Source organism: Heloderma suspectum, chromosome 5 (assembly GCF_057233095.1).
Source record: "Heloderma suspectum isolate Gila_16-S chromosome 5, 16-S_ref, whole genome shotgun sequence".
Classification (NCBI taxonomy): Eukaryota; Metazoa; Chordata; class Lepidosauria; order Squamata; family Helodermatidae; genus Heloderma; species Heloderma suspectum.
This window is the reverse complement of record NC_139462.1, coordinates 187693744-187718666: the sequence shown is the minus strand read 5'-3', so window position 1 is coordinate 187718666 and position 24923 is coordinate 187693744. Positions and strand designations below refer to the sequence as shown.

Here is a 24923-nt window from a genome sequence, read left to right as displayed (position 1 = left end):
ACATGACATCAATCATGTCTTGTGGGGGAGGGGGGGGAGAGACATGTCCTACAATTGACAAGCATTTAAATCTAATATTTTTGTTTGTGTCTGCGTTTCTTCACAGGTTTAACAGAATGCTACCAGATTATCACATTATTATTCCATAAAGTACTTTTATGTGCTTGTATATTACACGGCTTCTGGAATTTCTCTTTCCTATCGCGATGAGCCTTTTGAATCTTTTGTTCTTATTCTTTGCTATTGTTCAGTAAATGCATGATTCACATGCTTTCAAAGATCACTGTATAATGTTATGATTAAAAAAGCATTCATAGTACAGGAGAAAAAAGTCACTATGGTTGTTGAAAATTTCTGCATGAGTAATCCCATTATTCAGCAAAGTGTGGCACAGTCACAGCCAGAGGTTTTGTAAGACTTTCTGAATGGTTTCAGAATCAGAAAAACTGTGTTCTCATACAAGTTCTTTGCCATGACTCACTTTCAGAAATGCTTTGATTACATACTTTTAATATTGTCCTATGTGAGCAATTTTTGGCATCCATGAATTCATAGAAGATACCCTGGTTCTAGGAATCAGGCAGACACGCTATAGGAACATAGAAAGCTACCTTATACCAGGTCAGACGACTGGTCCATGCAGCCCAGTATTGTAAGTTCTAACTGGTGGTGACTCTCCAGGGTGCTGGGCAGAGGTATTTCTCCAATTCTTTTAACTAGAGATATCAAAGACTGAACCTGAGACCATCTGCATGCCAAGCCTTATGGTTATTCTTAATTGCAAAAGAACAGCACCTGTTTATTTCAGTTACAATACTACCTACAATATGTCTGACTGGAGGAGTTCATGAGAGATTTATATAATGCGAGTATGATATTGGCAGTTATATTTTTTATTCCTTTCCTAATTATGCCTAACATGGAATTTGCCTTTTTCACAGAAGCTACACACTAGGTCGACACTTTCATCAAGCTGCCCTCCACAGCCCCAGGATCTGTTTCTTGGTCACTCACTGCTAGCTCAGATCCCATCAGCATATATAAGTTAAGTTCTTACTCAGGGCTTCCCTTTAGAGTGCCAGCAGAGGGAGGGAGTACTGGATGTTTGGAGCTACACAGCGTACACCTACAGGGCCCGCTTCTGAATCGCCCCAAAAGGGGACATGCACCATCAAAAAAGAGGACACCAATCTGCATAATATTTATATGTGCTAATTTATATGTATAGGTGCAAATTTAGAAATAATTATTATAAATGACATAGAAATACAGTACATCTCACCATAATGTGAAAGACTGTGACTAGGTGACCTGTGTGCCTTGCTCAGTCTCTGTCCGGGTGCTGTTGATGGGCAACTTCAAGGCCCAGCTCTTCCTTCTGATGCTTCTTTGGGTAGTATCCAATGTTAGTCCTATGTAGAGCAGACCCACTGAAATGAATGGGACTGAAGTTAGTCATGACTAACTCAAGTCTCATTCATTTCAGTGGGTATACTCTACATAGGACTAACATTGCAAACTGCTCATTATCTTTAAACCAGACTTGGAGTAGACAGCTTTTCAAGCAGAGGACTTCAAAACAGAGGACAGGCCTCTGGCAGTCCTTCAAATAAAGCACTATCCTCTGTAAAGGAGGACACCTGGCCCCCACACGTACCATTGCTGTCGCCTGTCTCCTCTGCTTCCTGCCAGTGCTGCTGCAGCCCATCCCCTCTACAGCCTGGTAAGCTGCGGGGGGAGGAAAGCAGTGTGGGCACATGTTGCCCAGATCCTCCTCAAACCTGGTGTCAGCCCTGCTCAGTAGGAACAAGAAGTGAGCTTCTTAAAAAAGATATACTCATATATATCACAGTGGCCAGGACCAGAATTGGGCTACTATAATATGACCTTGGTTACTTCCATATCCACTGAGTGAACATGCAGACTCAGGGCCAAAGTACATATTAGTTAGCTAATCATGAAGCTAAGGTTCATCTGTTTTCCTTACATTAGTGTAAGGGTCTGTGGTCTTAACTTGGTTCAGGACCACCATGCTCCAGGTTTGGATTTAGGGGGGAAATGGTGAGAGGGGGAGGATTAACCCTCCCTCCAAAGCACTGTAGTCCTGATCTGAATTGGAGCTGTGCATGTTTACACTAGAACAGGGGTGAGCAACTTCAGAAGGTCCGGGGGGCATTATTATCCCCTGGACTCCCCACCCCCATAGGTCACACACACATACTTGGTCGGTGCCAAAACGCAGAAACAGGGAAATAAAAAATAAAAACATATAAAAACAAAATGGCATCCAGAACTACTATAGAATGCCCCAAAGGTCAAAATTAGCTTTCACACAAGCTAATTTTGACCCCTGTGCTGCTCTGTAGGAGCTCTCGATGCCATTTTGTTTGGACTTTTACAAACAATGGGGGGGCTGAATTTCGGGGTAGCAGAGGCCTCAATGGGGGACTGTGGGGGCCACATGTTTCCCGCCCCTGCACCTGAGTAAGAAAAATGGCAAGCCTCGGCTACATGCTACGTGATAAGCAGAGTTTGGCTCTCATAGCCTGATCATTAGGATAATTTATTTTCCTAACAATCCAACATCTCCTCATGTCTCATGAACACCAAGTTAGTTCGGAGCAGGCTGTAAATAAAGCTCACATATTATATTATTTTCATACTATTTACCCCTTCTCTATCTCTCTGATGCACTAGGGAAATAAAGTACAAAATAAACTGTTAGACTAAGCGCCAATATGTTCAAAGGTTAATGAGAAAATTAAGTATCTACAGGCAAAATATAACATATAATACTTTCCAGTTAGTATGGGATAATATGTACTCCATTTCCGCAGGAAAGCTTAATATTGGAGCAGGTCTGCACAGCACTGTGCACTCACAGTAGTAGCATACATTTTAGCCTAATCACTGCTCAAATCCCTTTAACTCTACTTTCCTTGTGTCCTGACTTAAGTTTTTTATCACTCTGAAAACTCTTCACTTTTTGAAGACACTTGGGTTTAGATCCAGGATCTGCCTTCTTCAAGAGGAAGAAGAAGGTCATAGAAGGTCCCTCTGCCTGATTTTTAGGGGTATCCCCTCCCACATAACACAGCTCACCCCACTCAAGCAGGGTCATCTGATTCTCTGCGTAGCATTTTCAGGGGGATGGAGGGGTTGCTGTGGGAAGCAAAGAACTAGGAAGTCCACTTCCACCAGCGCAGTTGATCTAGTGTAAACCTGGATCCAATCCTTGAACGATGCAGCATTCTGAAGTACAAGTCTGCAAATTCTGTGACTTACCAAGCTGAATGCAGCTCATACCTTCCCTGCCTTGCCCCACTTAGAAGTGCTCTGTAAAGTGCCGGACAACAAAAATGCAGTGTCCCTTCCTTCTATTCCATATCCAGAAAACGTGTCTGCATTTGCCTGTATCTAGCATTTTTATCATATACAATGGCATTAAATAATTATGAACACAATTGTGACAGAACTGGAGCTTACTCAAGCTACCTGATGCAGCAACTCCCCCACCTAGGGCGCAGTTCAAATGCCTGGATAGTGTTTATGAGTGGTTAGGCCATGTGGGGAGAGAAAACCCTCTCCCTGGGTTCTTGGTTAGAAACCTCAATCACACACTTCCCATTGAAATTAGAAGAAAAATTATATATATTGTCAAAAGAGCTTTAACAAACACAAATGGAGAACAGAGGATACCTAAACCTTTAAACTTTCCACCGTCAATGTGAAGACTTTTTTTCCTTCATGTGAAGCAACAGTGGGAGGATCCCATGGCCATTAGTGCTTAGATTAGCAGCTATAAATGAAAGCTGTTGCCCTGTTGCCATAAATGGTTGCTGTCTGTGCTGTTGCCATAAATGGCAGGGTGGCCCCAACAGCACACCAAGGAGAGTGGGGAGATTACTCAGAAGCAGAAGATGTTGGAGAGGAAAAAATACAAGAAGAGGAGGACGATGACCAGGCAGTCATCATTAGGGATGGGAAGAATTTCATTTGGTCCCCAAGTTAAGGTGAACTAACGTAATTTGTACTTCCCCAACTAATATGTGAATCAGAACACAGTTATTCTTCGGACTGAGCGCTTCTCTGAGTTTTATACTGCGGTTCTCAGCTCACAAGGTACATACAAAAATATGTATATTAGGGAAAGATGTAAACAAAATGCATGTTAGTGAAAGTTATGTACAAAAATAAATATGAATGTTCATGCACTTTTAAAAGATTTGCAGAATGACTACAGATGTGAAGGCCTGGGGGGGGGGAACAGAAAAAATGAGGGGGAAACCCAGCTTTTTTCCCATTTTTTCGAAGGACTGTTTTTGTTTTTTCTGAAAAATTGAACAACTTTGGATTATGAAATATTTCTTTTAGAATTTAAGACAAGGTGTTCATATATTACCAAGCCTTCACTCCCCCCACCCCACAGACACACAAATGATTTCTAAAAACTATGTAGTAAGAACATAAGACAAGACAAGCTGTATCAAACCAAGGGTACATCTAGTCCAGCATTCTGTTCACATAGTGGCCAACTAGCTGTCGACTGGGAACCCACAAGCAGGACACAGGTGCAACAGCACCCTTCTATATATATATAAAAAGACTTTAATAGAAAGACTAGAGATGTGAAATGTCTGGAAATAATGAAGCCATGGGAAAAATGTTTTTTAATCCTTTCTGTACGATTCTCAGCATAGTTACCTCTTCCATGCAATGTATCTTTTACTGATAAACATTTTGGGATGCTCCAAGTCATGCTCAGTTTCCCAATAAGTGAATAGAGACACTATATCATAATATGGACTACTCTAAAGCCTTGACTGTGTGGATCATAACAAATTCTGGCAGGTATCTTGGAGGTATCTAGTCTGCCTCCTGAGGAATCTGTATAACGACCAAGTAGCAACGGTAAGAGCAGACCACGGAACAACAGACTGGTTTAAGAGCGGGAAAGGGGTATGGCAGGGTTGTATACTCTCACCCTACCTATTCAACCTGTATGCAGAACACATCATGCGACGTGCTGGCCATGATGAGGCCAAGGCTAGAGTTAAAATCGCTGGAAGAAACATTAACAATCTCCGATATGCAGATGATATCACTTTGATGGCTGAAAGCGAGGAGGAGCTGAGGAACTTTATACGAAGGTGAAAGAAGAAAGTGCAAAAGCTGGGTTGCAGTTAAACCTCAAAAAAACCAAGATTATGGCAACCAGCTTGATTGATAACTGGCAAATAGAGGGAGAAAACATGGAGGCAGTGACAGACTTTGTCTTTCTCGACCTTGGGGGAGCTGGGTGTGGCGACAGCCGACAGGAAGCTCTGGCGTGGGCTGGTCCATGAAGTCACAAAGACTCGGAAGTAAGTGACTGAACGAATAAACAACAATCATAATATGGAAGAAAATGTACATTCATGACAGTTTGGGTTTTGTTCTACAGAGTCCTGTGTTTCTGGATTGGTCTTCCTCTGCCTCAAGTTCTTGCTTCTTCTGGCTTCTAGGGTGCTTCAGATGTTTCAAGGACTACTTGCTAAAGTTCCTTCTGGTCAGACACAAACTAGGAACCTAAAATAGGTTATGTATAACTTGGTTTACACATAAAATTAATCATGTTTGGTATATTACATTTTTAAAGTATAGCTGATTCAGACAATAATTATGAATTTACTAACTGAGTTCACTTTTTAAAGTTTTCAAATATACCAATAATTTATGAGCAAACCAAGTTATACATAATATAACTTTAGGAACATAAAGGCTGCTTTATGTTTCTAAAGTGGCCTTCCTCAATCTGGTGCCCTGCAATGCCCAGAATTTGTGGCCATCTTGCCTGAAGCCAATAGGAGCTGAAGTCCAAAATATCTGGAGAGCACCAGGTTGGGGAAGGCTGTCCTAAAGCAACAAGTGACTTTAGATCTGTAAAGAGTGCTAAAAAATAAGTATTGCTTATTTTTCCATTTTCCCAAAATTTCCATTCTTTTCCAGAAAAAAAACCAGGAAAAGTTGTTTTTTTCCATGGCTTTAAAACTTCCAGAAATGTTATGTTGGACAGAACAGATTTATGATTGAATAGATATGAAACTGTCACAAACTAGATATAAACTGATTAATCCATCCTTAGTCATCATTCATTCCACAGAAGTGAATAATGACAAAAATCATGTTCACATAAAAAACGTATGAACATATATATATTTACTGTTGTAAAGTAAAAAAAAAAGAAAGGACTTTTTTAAACAAATAAGATTGAGGTGTTTAAATGCAGTCCAAAAGGATATCATGATCGATAGTACTGAAAGCCACCAAGAGGTCCAGGAGAATAAACAAGGTCACACCCTCCCTTTCTTTCTCATGGTATAGGTCAATCATTAGGGTGAGCAATGTTGCTTTACTGCCAAAATTGGGCTGGAAACCAGACAGAAATGGATTTAGATCATCAGTGTCATCCAGAAAGGTTTGAAGATTCACAACAAACAGCTGTTCTCATGCCTGCAAAATGCACAGCTCAATTCTTTACAGGGTGTTTGAAGGTTAATTGATCAGAGATAACAGCAAAAGAACCTTATGGATGGATGGAGGACCCCTGAAGACCACATCTGGCCCATGGGCAAGAGGTTCCCCATTCATGGTTTCTATAAAGCACCTTTTTGATCCGTACTTGTACACTTAGAACCAAATATGAGAATGAAACATCTACCTTAAACAACTGTTTTAGGTTGCAATCCAAAACAGCCTTTCTTGAGGGAAAATAGTGAGAAGATATCCCATTGAATCTGTAATTAAACATACACAGGATTGCACTGTTAATCTAATAATCTCTGTTCTGAAGTTTTATTTATTTGATTTGTACCCCACCTTTCTACCAAGGAAAATGGCACTCAAGGAATTAATATAGTTTTTTGCAGCTCAGTAGGACTTACAATCTAGGGAACTCTAAGAACAGTCAGAGTTTGGGGGGAGGGGGAACCACCTATATTTGTTTTCTAAATTAAAGAACCACAGGATCAGACTTGCTATCACTTTAAATATTATGAAAACATGAAATATCCTTGAATTGGGTACCCACATTTTGTCATGTTTTGTTTCATAGCACTATAACTACCTACTTGTTGATGCAACAAATTTTACAAACTGTTATTTAAATGCAAATAAAATTCTACCACTTCCAGTCCACTCTTATGCATGTCTACTCAGAAGAATTGAGCTCAACTCTCAAGTAAAAGAGCATAGGGCGTGAGTCTTATTGTAACTCTTAGGGTTGGGTTTTGTTTTTTTTTAGATGAATTAAGATTAACAGGATTTTTTTTAGTGATCATAGCGTAATTTAACTATCAACAACTAAAGAAGTAGAAAAGTGTGTGTGTGTGTGTGTGTTTAAAAAGATGAACTATCCACAGCTGAACTATACGCCTTTCAGTCATAAAATACTATCTGAACCTGATGGTATCTTGTTAATTACCTAACTAATGATGTCATATTTCATCAGAATATTTGTGAAAGGAAAGTAAGCAGGATTTAAGCCCAGGGGCAGAATCTAATAGACTTATAAGAGAGATAGCAATAAAAGAAAGGCTTATTGCAAGAATTGATTGAGTACCATAGCATATATAATATGTTCCAGCAGGATGACATTCACATTTTAATAATTTATAGTATAGATAACTTACTAGTCCAGATAATGGGAGCAGCCATAAAAGAGCAGGACTGAAGCCAGCATGTTGCACAGCAAAGGAACATAATTATCCAATAAATTGTACTTCTTGTATTTTTGTATGCTCTGGATGAATGTATTCATAAAAGCAGAACAATGTGCTAATTTTAATTTCCACATATTTCTCCTCTCATGAAGAGAGGTTTTGATTATATTTCAAGGCGATTTTTGAAACCAAGGAATACAAGACTAATCTAACATTTCAGTTTTCTTGCTCGCCTCTTCTAATTGCCAGAGGTAACCTTAAAGGCGCACTAATCCCCTTCCTAAAGGGAACATTTGCACTGCAGTGATGTTTCTTGGCAACATATCCTTGTAATAATGTTGCTGTCTGCAGCACAAAGTGCCTGCTTCATCCATCAACTTAAAGTGAGTTCTCACAGCAGTTTCTATATCAATTCAGAGTACAATGATATCTCAAACTCCCACCTCTATCCCAAACATAATTTACCAGCAGAAACAGCTTTCTGTGTAAACAAAAATTAAATTACAGGTCTATTCACAATACAAAAATTTATTAGAGGCAAGGCTCAAATGAACAGAATCCAAGAAGTACAGAATTAAAAACTCTATCTGAATTAACTCTGTCCTGGCCATTTCTTCCAGGCACTTGCTAGTCCTATGTTCCTGTACATGGAAGTCAATGCAACTTGTTTCCAAGAAAACACATACATAATCAAGATTGATGGCTTGTTAAAAAAAAAAAAAAACAGGAGAAAGACTTGAGCAAGACAAGAGCAAGTTAAAACACAACAGAGTGCACCCTCGCTGCTCAGAAACTCCCAGACTCGGAGGCTTCCAACATCCCTATGCCCTGCCGGGCTAAAGCCAGCAGAGTGGGAAGAGCAGCGGAGGCGATCCTTGCCTTCCCAACGTCTGATCTTTGGGTTTTTTGCTAGATGGGTTTTTTAGCCCACCTACCAAGGGTGCTTTGAAGGGGGAGGGAAGGAGGCTGGGAGAGGCTCAGGATAAATCGTATCCTGGCCTCTTCGGTCTCCTTCCCTCCCCGCCCAGCAGAACGCCCCCTTTCCCCCCTCTCTGAGGTTGATTTCCCAACCTCAGAGAAGCAGCTGGCGCGGCTGTCTCCACATCAGCTGCAAGGGGGCAGGACTCCAACCTTGGAAGGGGTTTCCCAAGCCATCCTATGGTCCCTTGGACTTTTGCCCAGGAATCACAGGATTGCTCTGTAACTTGTTCTTTTCCCATTTAAAATGCTGCCTGATAATGTATTATTTATGAGAAGGGAAACTATTTACAGAAGTGTAAGAACATGCATTAAAATGATTTTCTTATATAGGGCAAAGGACAACCAATAAGAAGCATTAGATTTTTTTTTTCTAATTAAAAGCCCCTATTCAATTACAGACCATCCATTATTGGGAGTATATTTAAGATGAAGTTGAAAAAGAAACCGAACATTTTCCCTTATCCCGTAAGTTTTCTTTAACAAATGTAAGTGAGCATGTTTAAGTGCAATGGAGCACACTCAGTACTACAAAATAAAGCCAGGCTCCCTTTCTGCTGCCCACACATCAGATTTCATTACTCTATTCAACTCTTCTTCACTGCAAGGCCTGAGGGCCACAGGTGGCTCCCAATCAACTGAAATGCGACTCTCCATATCTTTCACTCATTCACTCACTCTCCTGTTCTCTTTTTGTAGTAGGTGCTCCCTCTGAGCAAGGGCTCTCTAACTTTCCCTTGTTCTTTGCTTTAGTAGTGGCTGCTGTGATCTGGGCTACTGAAGGATGCTTTGGAGGGTAGGAAGTCATGAGACCTGCCACTCATCAGCAGATCTGCCCTTTGTCAGGTGTAAGGTGACTAATCTTATGAATAGGAAAGATTTGTTCCTTATTTTGTAAGATACTGTTTTCTAAATCATCCGTAAAGACTACCAATAGAGTCTACCTATAATATGACATTACTTGTTTTATTGTGCTTTATCTGCCCAAATGTATTATATCTAGGTGAATAATTGGTGTAGGATAATGGCTAAGAGACTGGGCTTTGAACCTTGTTTCAATCCTGCCTATATCACTTTTTGCCTAAATGCTCTCCAGGTTCCATCTGAGATGGGGATGGTAATACCTAACTACTTTACAGATTTATTTTAAGGTTTATAACAAGGTAATGCATGTGGATCATGGATCACTGCCATGTTGTGGCAAAGTGGCTTGCGTAACTCAGTGACGTGAGGGCCACCCAAGACGGACAGGTCATGGCAGAGAGTTCTGACAAAATGTGGTCCACTGGAGAAGGAAATGGCAACCCACTCCAGGATTCTTGCCAAGAAAACCCCATGGAACGTATCACAAGGCTAAAAGAGATGACGCCGGAAGATGAGCCCCTCAAGTTGGAAGGTGCCCAATATACTACTGGGGAAGAGCAGAGGGTATTTCCAAGTAGCGCCAGAAAGAGTGAAGCGGCTGGGCCAAACCCGAAAGGACACTCAGCTGTGGATGTGTCTGGTGGTGAAAAGAAAATCCGATGCTGTAAAGAACAATATTGTTTAGGAACCTGGAATGTAAGATCAATGAATCAAGGTAAGCTGGAGGTGGTCAAACATGAGATGGCAAGATTGAACATTGACATCTTGGGAATCAGCGAACTCAAATGGACAAGCATGGGCGAATTTAATTCAGGTGACCATCATATCTACTACTGTGGGCAAGAATCCCTTAGAAGAAATGGAGTAGCACTCATAGTCAACAAAAGGGTGGGAAAAGCAGTACTGCGGTACAATCTTAAAAACGATAGAATGATCTCAGTACAAATCTAAGGCAAACCATTCAACATCACAGTAATTCAAGTCTATGCCACAACCACTGAGGCTAAAGAAGCTGAGGGTGATCGGTTCTATGAAGACCTACAACACCTTCTAGAACTAACACCAAAAAAAGATGTCCTCTTCATCATAGGGGATTGGAATGCTAAAGTAGGAAGTCAAGAAATCACCGGGATAACAGGCAGGCATGGCCTTGGTGTACAAAATGAAGCACGACAAAGGCTAATCGAGTTTTGCCAAGAGAACACGCTGATCATAGCAAACACACTTTTTCCAAGAGCACAAGAGGCGACTCTACACATGGACATCACCAGATGGTCAATATCGAAATCAGATTGATTATGTCCTTTGCAGCCAAAGATGGAGAAGCTCTATACGGTCAGTAAAAACAAGACCTGGAACTAACTGTGGCTCAGATCATGAGCTGCTTCTTGCAAAATTTCAGCTTAAATGGAAGAACGTGGGGAAAACCACTAAACCATTCAGGTATGACCTAAATCATATCCCTTATGAATATACAGTAGAGGTGAGGAATAGATTTAAGGGATTAGACCTGATAGACAGAGTGCCTGAAGAACTATGGACAGAGGTCCGTAACATTGTTCAGGAGGCAGCAACTCAATCCATCCCAAAGAAAAAGAAATGCAAGGAAGCCAAGTGGCTGTCTGATGAGGCTTTACAAGTAGCTGAGGAAAGAAGGGAAGCGAAAAGCAAGGGAGAAAGGGGAAGATATATCCAACTGAATGCAGAGCTCCAGAGAATAGCAAAGAGAGACAAGAAGGCCTTTTTAAATGAACAATGCAAAGAAATCGAAGAAAACAACAGAATGGGAAAGACTAGAGATCTCTTCAAGAAAACCGGAGATCTCAAGGGAACGTTTTGTGCAAAGATGGGCATGATAAAGGACAAAGAAGGCAGTGACGTCACAGAAGCAGATGAGATTAAGAAGAGGTGGAAAGAATACATAGAAGAACTATACAGGAAAGATCTGAATGTCCCTGATAGCCATGACAGTGCGCTCACTGAACTTGAGCCAGACATACTAGACAGTGAAGTCAAGTGGGCCTTAGGAAGCATTACTAACAACAAAGCTAGCGGAGATGACAGTATACCATCTGAGCTATTTAAAATCCTAAAAGACGATGCTGTTAAAGTGCTGCGCTCAATATGCCAACAAATTTGGAACACTCAACAGTGGCCACAAGACTGGAAAAGGTCAGTTTACATTCCAATTCCAAAGAAGGGCAATGCCAAAGAGTGTTCAAACTACCACACAATTGCGCTCATTTCACATGCCAGCAAGGTTATGCTCAAAATCCTACAAGCTAGGCTTCAGCAGTATGCGAACCAAGAACTACCGGAAGTACAAGCGGGGTTTCGAAGAGGCAGAGGAACTAGAGATCAAATCGCCAGCATTCACTGGATCATGGAGAAAGCAAGAGAATTCCAGAAAAACGTCTATTTCTGCTTCATTGACTACGCTAAAGCCTTTGATTGTGTGGATCACAACAAACTGTGGCAAATTCTGAAAGAGATGGGGGTACCAGACCACCTTACCTGTCTCCTGAGAAACCTGTATGAGGGTCAAGAAGCAACAGTAAGAACCAGACATGGAACAACCGATTGGTTCAAAACTGGGAAAGGAGTACGACAAGGCTGCATATTGTGACCCTGCTTATTTAACTTATATGCAGAGTACATTATGAGAAACGCTGGGTTGGATGAATCACAGGTCGGAATTAAGATTGCCGGGAGAATTATCAACAACCTCAGATACGCAGATGATACCACCCTAATGGCAGAAAGTGAAGAGGATCTAAAGAGCCACTTGTTGAGGGTGAAAGAGGAGAGTACAAATGCTGGTTTGAAACTCAACATTAAAAAAACTAAAATCATGGCATCTGGCCCCATCACTTCCTGGCATATGGAAGGGGAAGAAATGGAAGCAGTGACAGATTTTATTTCCTTGGGCTCCAAGATCACTGCAGATGGTGACTGTGGCCATGAAATTAAAAGATGCTTGCTCCTTGGGAGGAAAGCTATGGCAAACCTAGACAGCATAGTAAGAAGCAGAGACATCACCTTGCCGACAAAGGTCCGTCTAATCAAAGCTATGGTTTTCCCAGTAGTAACGTATGGCTGTGAGAGCTGGACTATAAGGAAGGCTGAGCGCCGAAGAATTGATGCTTTCGAACTGTGGTGCTGGAGTCCCCTGGACTGCAAGGAGGTCAAATCAGTCCATCCTAAAGGAAATCAACCCTGAGTGCTCATTGGAAGGACAGATACTGAAGCTCAAATATTTTGGCCACCTAATGCCAAGAGAAAACTCTCTGGAAAAGACCCTGATGCTGGGAAAGACTGAAGGCAAAAGGAGAAGGGGATGACAGAGGATGAGATGGCTAGATAGCATCACCGATACAATGAATATGAACTTGAGCACACTCCGGGAGAGAGCGGAGGACAGGAAGGCCTGGCGTGCTATGGTCCATGGGGTCACAAAGAGTCGGACACGACTGAACGACTGAACAACAACAACAACAACAATGGCTAAGAGACTGGGCTATGAACCTTGTTTCAATCCTGCCTATATCACTTTTTGCCTAAGTGCTCTCCAGGTTCCATCTGTAATGGGGATGGTAATACCAAACTACTTTACAGATTTATTTTAAGGTTTATAACAAGGTAATGCATGTGGAGTGCTCTGAACACCTGAAAGCACTCTATTTATTTTATCTATTTATTACATTTCTATACCGCCCAACAGCTGAAGCTCTCTGGGCGGTTCACAACAATACACATGCTAAGTAGCATTATGTGAAACAGTTAACTTTACATGGAAGAAATGCAACAAATACAATAGCACCATCCTTTAAAATATAGATACCGGAGTTTATTATTTCTGCAAACAGATAATACTATTCATGTCCCATTCATGAACCTGTTTTGTGTTTTGCTTCCTGTTCCTTTGGTTTTTTTAATTGTGCTTTTATATGACTTTATTGTGCTTATGGCTTCTATTTTTTTTATCAATCATTTATTTGTAAGCCACCTTGAGCATGTTTGTGGAAAGGCAGGATATACATCTGTGTGTGTGTGTGTGTGTGTGTGTGGTTGCATTCCCTCCTTTCTGTGAGCTATGGTGGGGGCAGGTATTTGGATATTTCCACATCAGAATTTTTTTGATGTGTCCCATCTCACATCGCATACAACAAGAGGTGGGGGTAGGGGATAATGAATTCTGATAGACACAGGAATTTGATGGCCAGGCCATAAGGGAACATTATCCCATCAGACCTATTCAGGTGTACAGCTATTCTAAAGCTGTTCATATGACTTTGCTATCTTTGCATTGCAAAGCTGTAAAATTACACCGCTAGAGAAGCAGCATTACCAGCAATGCAGTTCTGAAAATCAGAGCCTCACAATTATTTTATTATTTTTTATTTTTTCTCCTCCCATCAGCGATCTTTCTGGCTTTTGCTGTACTACAATTCCTACAATCTTTTAAAAGAGTAATTTTAGAAGAAGGGAATGGAAACATTCCTAAATCAAAAGTGCTGGTAACACAAAAAATGCAGCAGTAGGCTTATGGCAGAGATTATCAGACAATCTAACACGACAGCAGTTCAATTAATTTGTCAAAGCAAGGATGGGCAACTTTTCCAGCTCTGAAGGCAACCCTGGAAACAAATTATATGCTGGATGGCTGTCTGATTTGCATGTTTAATTGCTATTAACAATCTGAATAAGGTTTGCATGAACATGGATAGAATAAAGCCAGAGTTGTTGCACAATGATGCATGCATTATGTGATATTCTTAGTTTGCACTCAAGCCATCTATCTATGGTGCCAATGAGCGCTTCCCATTAAAATGCAAATAGCAACTTCCAAGAGGCAATTTTTTGCAGGGATTGTGGCAGGGAGTTAAAACTTCCCCTCTCCATGCACACCCTATGGTGCCCCATAGCTGCTCAGGCTTCCCATGGCTGCTATTTGCATAAGAAAAAAGTACATTAATTGGATTCATGCAATTAACATAACAAACGTCTACTTTTCCCCCCATTTCTGAAAGCCCTGAGCCTTAGGTTTGTTTTTCTGGATCAACACTCACACCCCACCGCACTGTAAACGGCCTTTGAAATTTAGTGGAGTTTCAAATGTGATAATAGCATGCAGATTAGCTGTTCAAAGAAAAAGCCAAATATTCCAAAGGGCTAACACATGGCTTGTATGTTGCCCAGCCTTGTCATAATTATTGATTTAAAAAAATAAGATGCTTGATTTTTAAGAAATTATTTCCATTAATTCCCACAGGCTCTATGACTCTCCCGCACTTCATCTTAGCATGTGACTTACCTGTCCCAAATTTGAACTTCCGTTTTGTGATCTTTAAAATGAGTTACAGAGGTGCCTCAAGAATTGTCTAAAAATAACATATAACACAAAGTGGCAGAAAGTAGGGATGCTACATGGCTAATTTAAAAATGTCCTGATTTGACTGCTCTACAATCTGGCTGGGACATTTTTTTCAAGGGCACCCCCAGTATCAGTGGCCCATGGGCAAAGTTTAATTTGTATGCGTATGCTTCATCTAAATGCAAATATAATGTGACCCTTTTTCTTCCCTAAGGGAATCGTTGCAGCTTTAAACATTACACTGCTCAGTAAGTCTGATATTCAGTTTTCCAAACAATGGTTTGCCCACAAATCAGATCCATGCAGCCAAACTGTATGAATATTTATTCAGATGGTAGGCCCACTAAATTCAATGGGGCCAACTCTGAAAGTGTGCACAGGACTGCAGTTCTAGAGCATAATCCTGTGCATACCTAAGTAAATTCCATTCCATTCAACAGGACTTATTTCCAGGTACGTATATGTAGAATTGCAGCTGGGTGGACTGGGGCAATGGGGCAGATCATTCACACTTCTAAAGACTTGCTGTCTCATGCCAGCCAGGGAAAGCAAGGGGTATGTGGGTGTGTGTAGACATACTTCTTCCAGCATCAGTGGTTCTGCCCCCCCCCCCACACACACAGGTTTCAATGGGAAGGAAAATATATATGCCAACTCCAGGCTGGTATGATGAGGGACCCAATCTTGAGGCCTCTCAGGGGAACAAAGGAGCCTTGGATCCAAGAGATCCAAGGCTGCCCCTGCCCCATCACCAGAACATCTCATTTTGAGGCCTATCACCAACAAAAGCACCACAGGCAGTAGGTCTAGACGATTCAGAAACTCCAGCTTGTGCAGAATGCAGCTGCCCAAGTATTGGTGGGGGCGAGGCGATTCAATCACATAACGCCTACACTGTGCCAGCTGCACTGGTTACCAGTATGTTTCCAAGCCCAATTTAAAGGGCTGGTTTTGACCTTTAAAGACTTAAACAGTTTGGGACCAAATTACTTGAAGGACCGCCTTTACCCATATCAGCCTGCCCACACTTTAAGGTCAGAAAGAGAGGCCCTTCTCATTTGCCCACCCATGAAAGCAGTCAGGTGGGCAATCACACATGAGAGGGCCTTCTCTGCAGTGGCACCGCAGACCTTTAAGAAGGCCTTGAAAATCTATTATTTTACCTTGGCCTTCTCTTGATAATACTGCTATTTTTGCTGTTACTGCTGTTAACATTGTTGCTGGTTTTATTGTTGGCTTTTATTGTTGTTTTTATTGCTTTTATGTTTTCATCCCTTTTAATATTTTAACCGTTTTTGTGTGTTTTGTTGTTGTAAGCCGCCTTGAGAGGGCTTCTCCCCTGAAAGGCGGCCGAGAAATATTTTAAATAAAATAAATCAATAAATCTATACCCAAGGAGTTTTCTGCAGGTGTACCTGTGTTCGACAGGTCAGACATGACGCCTCCCCACCACTGGCAGGAGAACTCACCTGCACCATCCTAACCTCTTCCAGCCATTGGATCTGGGGGTTAGGATTCATTGTGTTCTTAGTTTCTTATTTCCAAGTCATGTGCACTGTAGGACAACAACCAATCTAGAACATCCCTTTGTTCTTATCTAAAGCTCTTGATTATAATTTTTTGACAGAAAAGAGTTCTCTAATATGTAAATACCGTTTTCCATGGCTGGGTTTGGACAATCTTTTGTGGCTTCATAAACTATGGCTTATGAAGCTTGGAACAAGGGTCAGTCACGCTTATATGTTCCTCTCTCACTCCTTCAGCAGTTGACAGCTGGAGCATCACATTTGGTCTCTGTAGTTTTCTTGAGAAATGGGAAACAGGAGTCGTTTTGGAAGCCAGGTTTGCTTCCCTTCATATTGGGAAAGATCATCCAACCCAGGCCCATGTGCGATGGCAATGAAAGCAGTGACCCAATTAATATTGTCAGGAAGTGTTGGGAAAGGCTAGATAACCTTTTACAAAAGAAGCCAAATTCCAATCTAACCAAAATCCTCCATCCATGAAGTACCAGGCATTTTTCAAACTCAACCCATTTCTTAAGAAGTTAGGCCTTATCTAATAAAGGAAATGTTTTGATTTGCATTTGAAGCCAAGGGAATATGCACCATAACCTTATTTGAATGTTACCACTTTACAGGTGATCTAAGTGCTCTTTTATGAAATGTTTTACACACATGAGGCAGATGAGGACATGTTGGTTGCAGGATGACACTGACTGACACTCTCTCTCTCACACACACACACACACACACACACACACACCAGTTGCATCCCCATTTCTGAACTAATGCTGAAATCTAGTGCTCAACTGCTAGGGAAAGTAGAAGGCAAAAGAAAGAGGGGCCGACCAAGGGCAAGATGGATGGATGATATTCTGGAGGTGACGGACTCGATCTTGGGAGAGCTGGGGTGGCAACGGCCGACAGGAAGCTCTGGAATGGGCTGGTCCATGAAGTCACAAAGAGTTGGAAGCGACTGACCGAATAAACAACAACAGTGCTCAACATATTTCATTTCCAGTTACCAGCTGCACATTGCACATGGAAGTTTGCAAATCACCCAGGGGATGTGCTCTCACACTGTCCAAATGGAGCTTATGGGACACTTTTGACCCATTAATTCTGGCAAAGCAGTGTAGCAGTTGTGTCCACTTTTACTGAACTATTTAAATGCTCAGCTATTTATGTAATTCCTCTTTAATTAACAGCATTGCATCTTTAAACTGTTAAACTATTTCCCCCCTCTACTATCATTGTTTTAAAAATTAGACCTGATGGATATATTGCCTTCCATATTTCATCCCATTTACAAATTTACTGACCCTCAAAATCCAGTATCGATCTTAGGTTTACTTTGATCAATAGTAATCTGTGTGATAAATTAGTCTTTACACTGACCTCCGAAAATGTCACTGCATACTTATGAGTAGAACACCACAACATATATTTAATTAGAGACAACTAAATGTTTGGGTTCCCCCCTCCACTAACAATTAAATGTAAAATGGCAATTTATTATCCCTAAAGCCAAAACGTAAATCTAATTCTCATAATAGCACGATCTCTATAATGACTTTTTCCAAAATTATCTGAACCCCATCTCTATTATTTTAATGCATATGTGCTTTCTGCCACATTATATCTAGCTAGCTAGAGAAACAACACACTATATTTCAATCAGGTTATTAAGGTCCAATCTTGTCTCCCTCAAGATCTTTTTTTTTTTAATTTACATTTTCCTTAGTCAGAGGCACAATTTAAAGCTTAGAAATCACGATAATTCAAACCTGGAAATCTCACTGCATCTCCTAATGGAGCTATCCAACTATCACTGCACAGCCTTTATTCTAATGATGCCCACCTGACATCAGGTAAAACAAATTCAAATCAGGCCATTTTAGGTCTTGAAACTTGGAGGCATCGCTGTCCTCTGCGTTCTGCTCTTTCCATCAGCTACTGCTGAAGCTGTCACCTCCATGCTTCTTCTACCATAGAATAGTGCTGTGAATGTACATACAGCTTTCAAGATGGCCACCATCCATAAACAAACATGCCACTGGAGTACGGTTGTTTATCAGTTCCAGCCATTATGCATGTGCAGTCATGCATCAAACAATCCAATACCTAACCATGTTCTGTATCTATTCCCATGTAGCTGTATCCCCAAAACATTCCCATGATGCTCTTCTCCATCTCTGTCCCATTGATCTATTTGCCACCTTACCTAGGTTGAACAGAAATGCTTTCAACTAAGTTGTTCTAGTTTTATCTCAGCAGCTATTACTGAAAGTCAATCCATTTCCAGGCTGACACATGGAGAACCCCCTTCTATACCCTCCATTGTTACTGTCCATTCTATAGCTTACTGCTCCCACGCTACTTATGCCACGTAATTAATATTGTTATATTAAGTTCCCACTGTTAAGGGAATTCTTGCCAAAAAGCTCAAGGTCTGGATATTTAAAACTAAAACATACATACCTAACATGGACAGTATGGTCCTGATCATGCAACATTATGCAATGGACTGTGGAGCCCACTCCTATGCATATTAATAAATATATCCTAATAAGTTTAATGGAACTAGTAGGGAGTAAGCGTGGCTAGGATTGCATCCTTGGTGTCATGCCTGACCCAAGCACCAGCCACACTGACTCCCCTTCAGATGAAGACCCCAATGTCACAATGTCTGAAGAGTCTGTCTCCCCACCCCCAAACTCCAGCGCTACCCCAGACACCTCCATCATCTCAGGAGAAGCTACAGCAGGCCCATTTACAGCAAAGGGCCTGGAGGGACCTGTGGACAGGATCCCCGACTCACCTGCAGCTTCACCTGCAGAATCAGAGGAGGAGGCTGACCTACCTCCCAGGGAACACTTGCCCCAGGGAACACTTGCATCAGAAGGTACAGGCGCAGGCCACCACCCATCAATGGAACACATGCTTCAAGGCCCTGAAAAAAACAGGCTTCTTGGAAGTAATGGGCCTCCTCAGGAGCAGGGAATCATGAAGGCTGGTCCAAGCAGTTTCAGCTAGGGTTGGGCAGGGTTTGGGGGAGCAGGCTACATAAGTTCCCAGGTGGGCTTTTTTACTGGAAAAGCATGTCATAGAATCATAGAATCATATAATAGTAGGGTTGGAAGGGGCCTACAAGGCCATCGAGTCCAACCCCCTGCTCAATGCAGGAATCCAAGTCAGAGCATCCCTGACAGATGGCTGTCCAGCCTCGTCTTGAATGCCTCCAGTGTAGGAGAGCCCACCACCTCCCTAGGTAATTGGTTCCATTGTCATATTGCTCTAACAGTCAGGAAGTTTTTCCTGATGTTCAGCCGGAATCTGGCTTCCTGTCACTTGAGCCCATTATTCCGTGTCCTGCACTCTGGGATGATCAAGAAGAGATCCTGGCCTTCCTCTCTGTGACAGCCTTTAAGAGCGCTATCATATCTCCCCTCAGTCTTCTCTTCTCAAGGCTAAACATGCCCAGTTCTTTCAGTCTCACTTCATAGGGCTTTGTTTCCAGTCCCCTGATCATCTTTGTTGCCCTCCTCTGAACCCTCTCCATTTTGTCTGCATCCTTCTTAAAGTATGGTGCCCTGAACTGGACACAGTACTCCAGATGAGGCCTAACCAGTGCTGAGTAGAGGGGAACTAGTACTTCCCAGGATTTGGAAGCGATGCTTCTATTAATGCAGCCCAAAATAGCATTTGCCTTTTTTGCAGCCACATCACATTGTTGGCTCATATTCAGCTTGTGATCGACGACAATTCCAAGATCCTTCTCGCTCGTAGTGTGGTTGAGCCACGTATCCCCCATCTTGTAACTGTGCATTTGGTTTCTTTTTCCTAGGTGCAGAACTTGGCATTTGTCCCTATTAAATGCCATTCTGTTGTTTTCTGCCCAGCACTCCAGTCTATCCAGATCACTTTGAATTTTGTTTCTGTCTTCCAAAGTATTAGCTATCCCTCCCAATTTTGTGTCATCTGCAAATTTGATCAGCATTCCCTGCACCTCCTCCTCCAAGTCATTAATAAAAATATTGAAGAGCACTGGGCCCAGGACTGAGCCCTGCGGTACCCCACTCGTTACCTCTCCCCAGCTTGAGAAGGTCCCATTGATAAGCACTCTTTGAGTCCGATTCTGTAGCCAACTGTGGGTCCACCAGATCGTTGTTTCATCTAGCCCACTTTGAGCTAGTTTGCTCATCAGGATATCATGGGGCACTTTGTCGAAAGCTTTGCTGAAGTCGAGGTATATGATGTCTGCAGCATTCCCACGGTCCACAAGGGAGGTGACTTGATCAAAAAATGAGGTCAGATTCGTCTGGCAGGACTTGTTTCTGACAAATCCAGCTTTATGCAACAGGTTTTGTTCCTCCTTCCTATCCTGACCGACTCTGCTGATATCTTGCTCCTGGAATCTCACCTTCCCTTGAGCTACTTTGCTGTGTTTGAACTTGGCTTTGCCTCACAATCCTGTTAGACCACATGTATTTTGGGACTGCCTCACCATACCTGACCTCAGCTTTTCCTCAAGACTCTGCATTCCTGGATTACCCTGATACTATACTGAGACTGTAATTCTCTGTGGCTTGGCCAGGCTCTTATCCTGTGGTCTAGCTTCCCCTTCACCTCCTGCTCAGGGGCCAAGCCAAGATCAGACCAAGGCAGGACACTTAGGCTGCAAACCTATACCTACTTTCCAGGGAGAAAACACCACTAAACACAGTGGGTTGCATCCAATGTTAGTCTAACTTAAGTATCATTTGTTCCAATGGGTTTAATCTAAGTAGGACTAACATTGGATACAACCCAATGGGACTTCCTTCCAATTAAGCATGCACAGGATTAGGCTAAACAGCTGCAATCTAACGCACACTTACCTGTGAATAAGCACCATTAATTCTAAGGGACTTCTGCATGGACATGCATAGCATCAGGTTGCCAAAGATCTTTTACCACCTCTTTAAAAGCTCAGGAGAATCCTCCTTTTTTCAGTTCAGTCAATTTTACTGTTTTCAGACTTGAAAATAGTATACCAGTGTCTACTTTTATTAAGCAATTACAACCAAATGTGAAAAATAATATGAACATCATTAACTGATGAATATTCTATTGTATAATACAAGGAGCAATTTTATCACATCTTACTGAAGTGATGAAATTTCATTCCACTTACTCAGATGTAGTAGAGAAACGAACTAAAAAAATGTGATTACGGCCTCTACTAAATTATCACCGGCAGCACAATCCATAAGAGCCAATTATTTCTTTCATGGCAATTATGCTCTCCTGATTTAGCTACACCAATAAAACCCATTCAGTCAGCCAAATATACAGGGAAATAATATCAACCAAAAGGAAAGTCCATTCCACAACCATTCAACTTATGCATAGAAACACACTTCGTTGTTAGGAGACACAAAGCAACCTATTACTCAACAGACCACATAAAGGTAATAATGGGGGAGAAACTTTTCAAGACAGTGGAGTGGACATGTTGTCATGCCAGAATTCCAGAGAATCTTGGCTTACTGTGAACAAATATGCACTGATTAACACAGCCTGTTTGCTCTGCTCCTGCTTGGTTTCGCCTGCCAGCAGGTGCAGCTAAACTACCCAGGAGATGAAAAGCTTAACGTGCTGTCTGAACCATGCATGTGAACATCACCACTGTGTATTAAATTCTTGCCTAGAAGATTAAAAATTGCTGCTAATCACTAACCTCTAGGATTTGTGCTAGGCAAAGGAACTAGGCCAGAACACATGACAAAATATAGCTTATGGTCAACGATATTCAATGCTACTGACAGTGCAAGCAATATAACACCTTGAATGACTAAGCATAGACTTGCAGGACCCTAGTCTTCTGCCAACAAATGAGGCGGAAGCAGAGAGCAGGTGGACTGACAAGAAACGCTTACACAGCACTAGCCACAAGATGACTCATGCGAGGAAACTAAGCATTCATTCAGAGTGACACATTTATTCTTAGAAAAAGTATGGAACATTCATCTGTAAAAGGGTTAAATGAGATTCAGAATCACTTCTTTGACATGCTTCAGTTTTTCCCCTCCTATCTACATTGTGGAAAGGTGACCATGCCCACCTAATATTTTTAAGTCCGCAGTACTAAAGACACTAAGCAGCATCCATGATGACTGTAATGTCCTTAGTTTTATTCATAAGTGGCAAGCTTGGCCTTAAGCTACAAAATGTTAACAAGGGTACAAACTTATGCTCATTGCTTGAGAGTAAGACCCACTGAACGCTGTGAGATCTGTGTACAATACATTGTTCCTAGTCTCTACATTTTAGCTTCAATACTATAGTTTTCATTAGCACAGTGTATTAAGCCTTAAGTAGGCTGAAAAGTATAATACAAATGCAAATGAAAGTGATGGTGAGGGAATTACTGACCAGTCCAGGAGGTTTTAAAATGACAAGCGGAAATCACAAGGTGGAAATCCAGCCTCAAAACAGGATGCCTCAGACATTTGTCCTCTTCCTCCGCAGATTAATGTAGGGAACATTCCTATGCATATTTAGCCAGAAAAGAAGTCCTACAACTCCCAGCATTCCCCAGCCAGCCATGCTGGCTGGGGAATGCTGGGAGTTGTAGGACTTCTTTTCTGTCTAAACATGCATAGGATTGCACCCTTACATAGTCACGCCTCTGATTCTAGCGGGCTGTAAGAGGAGGGAGCAAACTAACACAGTATCACACCAGGATGTCCTGAACAGTAGGCAGATCACTGAAGGTGACCAAGGCTGCAATCCTAAACGCACTTACCTGGGAGTACGCCCCAATAAACTCAATGGGACTGACTTCTGAGTAGACAGGCAGAGGATTGCACTGTAATGCCGCAATCCTATGCTCACTGACCTAGGAACAACCCACACTGAATGCAATGCTACTTACTTCCGAGTAAACGTGAATCCCTTTGGGGGTCGCAGGGCTCCTATCTTTTTAGTCCCATAGTTACTTGGAAATAAGCGCCACTGAGCGGTTTGAGACGTTGTTCCCAAATAAGTACGCATAGGATCCGGCTCCTTTACTTGCAGGCGCCCCCCCCCCCCGTCACCCTTGGGACTTCTGAAGCAGAGAAAGCGCGGACTCCCCGGCAGGCTCCTTGGACTCTTGCCCCCTCTCGGTTGACCAAGCAGGGGTCCCTTATGCCAGGCCTGAGAGATAACCCAGACAAGAGGCAACCCACGTGCTGATGTGGCCAGGGCGCCCCCCCCCCCCATAAAGCTCATCTGATTGACGGCTCCTGATTAAGGGACTTGCCCGAGGCAAGGACACAGTGGCGGAGCTGAAGCCACGCCTACCTGCTCCGTCGTCATTGCGGCACTGCCGAAGAATCGCCTCCCCCGCCCAGCCCCTGCCTCCCTCCTGCCGCCTCCCCGCTGCTAGCGCGGCTTTGCGCGCACGCGCGCCGTGGCTCCGCGGGCTAGTCGGCGCTTCGTCCCAGTCGCTCTCTCCTCGCCTCAGCCGCGGAGCCCAGCCGCTGCTTGCCCGCCCGCTCGCCCCGAGGCTCGCTCTGCCGCCAGCCCGGCTCCGCTTGGCCCGCAATTCCCCCTCCAAACACGCGCCGCCCGCCCACCTCGCCCTCCTTTCCTGCGCGCGCTCTGCCTCGCCAGCCGCAATGCAGCTCCGTCCGTCCCCCCCGCCTTCCCGCAGGTACTGCGCCCGGGCGCCCGGCGGCTCGCTGGGCGACCACTTGCCTGCCCAGCGCTACTTCCCCGGCGCCTTCGCCTCCTCTTCCAGCAGCTAGCGCGGGCGGGCGCCGGACGGGGATGGGCAAGGAGTCGCCAAGAACTGAGGGCGTCGCGCTCCGGCAGAAGAGCGGCAGTCAGTTGTCCTCGCCGAGCGAGAAGCGCCGCTGCTCTTTCGTCCTCCGCCGCTCAGGGACAGCTTGCCCAAAACGTCTGAGGAAGGCGAGAGATCGGCAGTGTGTTTTCGAGTCCCCCCACCCCGCGAAAATGGTCTCTTACGTCCAGCTTTGGAACAGCTGACAGCAGTGGAGGCTGGTGGCTCTGATTTCAGTGGGGCTGTGCATCTATTCTGCGCTTCAGTCAGAACCAGCCAGAACTCTACAGGAGCTATCCGAGGTGCTGAACCTATTTTGATGGTAGGGCTCGGCAAAACCCAGAATGGGCGCACAGCCCCACCGAAATCGGAGCCACCAGCCTGCGCTGGCTGACAGCCTAGATTCAAGCGATGCTCAGTGTTGCACCCAGACTCAGCCTTTCTGGGCCTTTCCCGTGCGCAGCCGGATATCAGGTGCTCTTGCAGTGGGCCTCCTTGAACAAAGGATGAGCTTTCTCTGCTTCAAGCAAACTACTAAATTTTCCAGGATGTCCAATAGCAGTGAATCTGGGGAGCTGCCAGGACAAGCCTGAATTCCAGGAAGTAAGGCTTCGCTTCCCAGAAGGAGCCGCATGCCGTGTCATCTCGCCAATTCCAGAGCTCCAGTGTTTAATTCCTCAGTGATAACAACAACA

At 43.1% G+C, this 24923-nt stretch overlaps 1 protein-coding gene across 1 annotated transcript in view; it reads right to left on the bottom strand.

The window, feature by feature from the left end:
• Positions 1-23967, bottom strand: part of THSD7A (thrombospondin type 1 domain containing 7A) — a 414592-nt gene extending 390625 nt beyond the window's left edge. Inside the window, exon 1 of the mRNA XM_084858685.1 lies at positions 23748-23967. The gene's annotated coding sequence lies outside the window, so the exon portion shown is untranslated. The remainder of the gene's footprint in view (positions 1-23747) is intronic.
• Positions 23968-24923: the final 956 nt, after the last annotated feature.